The sequence below is a fragment of the Gossypium hirsutum genome, chromosome A01 (assembly GCF_007990345.1).
Source record: "Gossypium hirsutum isolate 1008001.06 chromosome A01, Gossypium_hirsutum_v2.1, whole genome shotgun sequence".
In the NCBI taxonomy this organism is placed as follows: domain Eukaryota; kingdom Viridiplantae; phylum Streptophyta; class Magnoliopsida; order Malvales; family Malvaceae; genus Gossypium; species Gossypium hirsutum.
Genome location: NC_053424.1, coordinates 14548475 through 14555233, shown reverse-complemented (window position 1 = coordinate 14555233; position 6759 = coordinate 14548475).

The following is a 6759-nucleotide window of genomic DNA, read 5'->3' as shown; positions in this document are numbered from 1 at the left end:
TTTTCAATATAAATTTATAAAATTATTTTTTTAAAATACTAGATTATAATATACCTATGACATGAGTGAAAAAAATCATGTAATAAATCTTAAAAAATTGATTTGAAACTTATAAGTAACTTTGCTTGAAATGATAAAATTAAGGGAAAAAAAATTTTGAGATTTCGAGATTTCGAGGTTCAAATATGTGAATGTATTTTTCTAAATTGCATGTAAAAAGAAAAAAAATACCCTCAAATTTGTATTTGTTGCTTTATAAAAATATTCTACTTTTGATAATTTCCCAATTGAGGCGACATTAACTTAATCAAAACTTTTAATAATAATTGTTATACCCCATTCGCTTTAAGACGGTAGCAAGCATAGAAGACTTCTGAACAAGAAACCTACCATCAGTAAACCGGGCACCTGTGAACTCACCTACCCAAGATGGCTACCCAGACGACGGATGACCTAATCTTCATTGGGAACTTGAAATTGTTTGATCATCAAACATCATGTGGGTTCAATTACTTTATCCCATCAAAGTCAGAATGAATGGCAGGATCTATCCTACCATAAACATCCTTACCCCATTAAAGACATCTCTCCCATGTGATTCGTAATGATGATTAAATGGTAAGTCCAACATGTAAACACCATATTACATGAGATCCCTAGTTATAAATATCTCTAGAAATAATGAAGAAAGGGAGACCCTTCAAGAATACCAAGTCTACACTTTGTTAACACACTATCAACTCTTGACCTTTATGTTCTCTTCACGACCACTTTCTACAACCTCCGGCTCTCTGTCTCGACTTGGTGAACTGATCCCTATAGTTATCATTCCCCCTTCCTCAGTACTCCTCTCATTGTACATAGTATCAACAATTGGAGAGGTGAGCATGGAAGACATGGCTTCTTAATCCCACAGTGGCACTCAAAATTATCAAACCAACCAAACCAACAACCTAGATGACCAAGTCAACTTTTTCGTTCAACTCGACACCTTTATACCACCTATACCAAGTATTTCTACTAGCTTGAGCGCCAATGACTCTGTTTGGTTCATTAGCTTGAAGTGATGAGAACCATTAGGAATATCCTGCAAACGTGGATGGTAATAGCAAGTCTCGATAGAATAGCGTATCCATTCGATAGGAAAATCAAATCTCCTTTGGAACTTTAACTCTACGAGGATAGACTTGTTATAATCTACTGGCATTGTCACCTTTCCACCATAGAATATGTTCACCATTTAAGGAGTGGATGTTTGAGGCCTGAATTTGAACAACCCGTGAAATTGATCATTGTAACACCCTTAACCAGTATCTATTGCCGGAACAGGGTTACAGAGTATTACCAAAAGTTATAGATTAATTAACAGACATTTCATATCATCTAGCATACATATTAGAAACCAATCAAAACCAATTAAATTATCCCTTATGCGAGCCCTGGAGGCTCAAAATACATATTGGAAATAAGTCGAGACTAAATCGGTTACTTAAAGAATTTTTCAAAAAAAATCAAAATTTTTCAAATGTGCAGGGGACACATGTCCGTGTGGCCAGGCCGTGTGTCTCACATGGTCAAGAGACACACCCATGTCTCAGGTCGTGTAGGCATTCGAAATTGGGGAGCTCTTTGACTTGGGTCACATGGCCAAGCCACACGCCCGTGTGATAGGCCGTGTAAGCATTCTATTTTGTGCAAATTAAAGATATAGGGGACACATGGCCGTGTTACCTGACCGTGTGTTACACATGGCTGAGACACTCGCCCGTGTGGACGAAGTAGACTATTTTTCTTGCCACATTTCTCACACAATTTGGCATTAACCTTACTCAACATTTTTGTACAATAACCAACCTTAACAAGACACCTAAAACAAGCCAAACTCAAATCTTATACATGAGATATCATCACATAAATCCAAATATCCAAACTTACCTAATTGATCAAATACACATATATGCATATTTTACAAAAAATATATACCAATTTAAACCAACCATCAATATACCTATAGGATTTTCCTCATTCAACTATTTCAAACACATATCAAACATGGTAAGACCAATTATACACACATCAAAATATATCCATCACAAGCCATTCAAGTAGTTAGTCTCAACAAAACCCTTATATACTAACATTGGCCAAAATATCCTATACATGCCATTATAACCAGAATTAATTTACTATTTATACCGAATGAGTCATTAGATAGTATGAAGTTACTCCAACTAGCTTCCAACCACAATAAACTTCCGAATTACTATAAAACATGGAAAATAACACAGAGTAAACATTTAAGCTTAGTAAGTTCGTATAACAAGGAAATTAACTTACCATTTAATCACGTTTAAGGTAAGCATGCTAATATAACCAAACTAATTTGGTCAAAAGCCTAAACATATATCCTCAACATGTTAGCCATGTAACACTTTCCATAACCAATAAACATGAATGTACATAATCACTAGGTAAAATTCACATACATGTATTATCCATATCATATTTCAATATATCATGTAATATCATTTCCATGTAATTCAAGTGTATACCCGTAATTGTTCATTTCGAACTCATATTGTTTCATATCAGAACTTTGCCCGTTGAACCATTTAAAATATCGTTGGATACACGGGTAGTACATACGAAGTATACAAATCTGTAATCTGTCAATTCATGTACTTGTATGCTTATACAAACATGTAAACGGGAGGCTCTTCCGAGCCATATAGCAGGAAGCTCATACAAGTTGTATATCGGGAAACTCTTGCGAGCCAAATATCGGGAAGCTCATAGGAGCCAAGTATTGGGAAGCTCAAGAGAGCTGTGGTGTATCCGCAACACATGTAGGATTACAACCATATCAGAAACCCTAATGACATATCATTTGTATCCTTCGAATTTTTAATGTTCAAACGGGACTCGATAATTATTGGATATGTGATCATAATTACACATGGCAATTTGTACAAATCACACACAACAATATTCAATTTAAAACATTTAAATATACAATTTAGTTACACGAACTTACCTCGATAAGTATATGTAGATACGAAGGCTACTAATCCGATACTTTTTCTTTGCCTCGATCTAACTTCGTATTAGGTCTATCCGGATCTATACAAATGAATTTAACTCAATTTAATATAATTCATATTCAATTTAATCCAACACACACCTTTAGCAAAATTAATATTTTGTCCCTATACTTTTAATTAATTGTAATTTAGTCCTTAGGCTCGAAAAATGAAATTCATACAATTTAATCTTTATTCAAGCCTAGCCTATTTTCATATATATCAATAGCAGCCCATGTATTTCACAAAATTCAGATTTTTTCATAAATTTTTTTATCTTTTCAATTTAGTCCTTAATTGACAATTTCATTAAAATTCTCTTTACAAAAGTTGTTTATCTAACAATAGCCTTTCATTTTCTATCATAAAACTTCAAAATTCAACTATACTCATCCATGGAAAAACCCTATTAATTTAACAGTTTTACAAATTAATCCCTGAAATAGCTAGATTAAGCTATTACGATATCGAAAATATAAAAAGCATTAGAAACGAGACAAGAATACTTACCCAAATGAGCAAAATAAGCTTGCTAAAAACTCAAGCTTCCATGCCTAGGGTTTCCATATTTTTGATGAAAGATGATGAGAATAGATGATAATAATAATTATTTAATTTATTTATCATCATTTCATCATTTACTTTCCAAAATTAACCTTAATATTTTCTTCAATTTCCAGTGATGAATAATCATACTTATCCACTAACTCCTCTAAATGGTCTATTTGCTATATAAGGACCTCTAATTTTAAATTCCATAGCTATTTGATACTTTTAGCTATTAGATTTCAATTTTTGCACTTTATGCAATTTAGTCCTTTTTATCAAGTTAGGCATGTAAACGGTAAAATTTCGTTATACGATGTTTCTATCATACTGTAGACCATAAAATAATATTAAAATAAATTTTCTTCCAACCTCAAATTTGTGGTCTCAAAACCATTATTCCGATTTACTGAAAACGACTATTACAACCATTATTCATTTCCTACAAGAAAAACATGTATCAGAATGACTGATCAGAAGGTTATAGTCCTTCCTTACAAGCCATGATGAAAAAACCAACAAGTAGCCACCAAGAAAGACCCATCAGCTGACCTAGTGCTACGTGGAAGTCGTACAAAACATCTCCAATGAAATTCAGGAGGGGAAGCGTAAAACCCGCTTCAAGAAGAAATAACGGAAGAACTCGAGCCTTCCAATAGTAGAATTAGGGCAAAAAACTGCACTTAGATGATACAACCCTTCTAGGATACTAAACTCATATTTGTGATGTTTAGTGAGCAAACCACAACATAATATCAAGTTTTTCATCTCCTGATGGGTCATGGAACACAGATAGTTGAGACTAATAGAAGGCTCATCACCCTTATTTGGATCTAATGGTAGTAGCTCTGTCAGACTTCATTATGGCTGTTTTCTGACTTTTTGCCGCTTCTTTTGGCAAAACACGACCAATAAGACCACTACATCTTCCCTGAGTTCTGCTAGATTGTTTATCTCCTCTAGCCATTTGTTAACAAATTTTTAGCAAAATGGTGAAAATAACTTTGATAGCGGTAGAGAACAAAAGTGGTAAAGATAATTGAAACAAAAGAACTTCAAAAATGTAGAAATCATTCCAAAAAACCAATAAAGACTAGTAAATCACTAACAACAGTTGCAAAAATTTCAAAAAGAAGAGGAGACAAAAGAAATCTCGAAGAAGAAAACCAAGAGATTATATAGACCTATCTCTCAAAATGCATCGTTTCGAAGAACAAATGACACCCAATAGCAACTTACCACCTATTCCAAAAGGTCGTCGTTCATCATTATCACGACACTCTAGAAGTTCAATCCTCAGAGTACATTTATGGCGGAATTGTAAACGTTTAGATATAATGTTTCACCATAGAATAAAGCCACCATCTAAAACAACCTGGAAAAGAGAAAGTTATCATATTAAAGTGTCTTGAGGAAGACTACTTTATAACCTTCCTATCCATTCAAAGGGGGGATATTGTTATAACCCCATCCATGTTAAGACACGTAGCAAGCGTAGAAGACGTCTGAATAGTAAACCTACCACCGGCAATCCGGGAGGTCACCTGTGAACTCACCCTCTTGGGATCACTACCTAGGCGACAAATGACCTAATCTTCATTGTGAACATAGAGTCGTTTGGTCATCAAACATCATGTGGGCTCAACTATTTTATCCCATTAGAGTTATAACAAATTACATGGGCTCAAAGATCTGTCCTGCTATAAACATCCTCGTCTCACTGAAGACATCGCTCTCACATGCTTTGTAATGATGGCTAGATGAAAAGTTCAACATGTTAACGCCATATTACATAGGACCCCTACCTATAAATACCCTCAGGAACGATGAAGAAAGGGGAACTTTTTAAGAATATTAAGTCTACCATCTGCCAACATAGTCTCAACTCTCGACCTTTACATTCTTTTCATGACCACTCTCCATAACCTCCAGCTCTTTGCCTTAACTAGGTGAACCGACCTCCATAACAATCACTTCCCTCTTATTTTACACAGTATCAACAATAATATAGACAAAAAAGTACTTACAAAATTTTAAAAAAAATCCATTTAGTAAAATACATCTGACCGAACAAATTGTATGGAAGTGATATCATGCTCCTATCTAAAAATTCTAATGAAAAATAGCTTGAACCACTCTTGGAAAAAGAAATCCAGACTTGTACGAGTCAAAATATGGTGGGCTGAATATAAAAATGAAGAATTGTAACTCGTATGGGCATGCATGGCTCAATTGAATTCCATGCCAAACTAATAATCATTACAAATCCTAATCAAGAAATGTAATCAGTCTACAAATATACATGCTTAATGGAAAGAAAAAAGAAAAGTAAAAGGCATGATTAGACATTAAACAACATCATATTTCAAGGCTTTTAAAAGCAAACAAAAGTTAATTGCCTGCCCTGCCCCTCCCCCCCATTCATCATTTTGGCCAAATCTTGCCGTCCGGTCCAACCATTAAAATGGTCCCACAAGAGACAAAGCAACATAAAAAGAAACAAAGAAATTGTGCCTTTTGCTATTTCTTACACATACATATAAAACCAGTTATTTAGAATAGGATGCCATGTTCTATTAATACCGATATTTAATGCATCTTGTTTAAATTTTACGAATATGAATATTAAAATTACTATTCGTTATGAATTCAAAGTGAATATAAATAAATTTATTTAAATATTTATTATTCAAATTCCTCAAATAATTTAAATATATTAATTACAAAATACTTAAATTTTGTTTCCAATAAAATTTAAATTCAAAACCTTATATATAAAATCATGTTTTAACCATCAATACTTCCCTTGAACCTTAATTATAATTTATACAAATTAAAAAATAACTTATAAAAATAAATTAATAATAAAATTAAATATAATAATTAATAATTAAAGTAATTATTTTAAATATGTTTAATTTTTTATTAGAAAAAAATTATCTTTTTAACATGTTCTTCTCTTAAATCTCATGTAACTTCTTTTAAATCTTTGCCTAACTAAACAATGAAATGAGTCATAGAATCACTAAATTTGCCGGTATCCCTTTTGATCAATTCAATTAGTTAAATTACTTTAAAAAAATTTAATTAATATTCTATAATAAAAACAACTTTATAGTAAATTATAATATAT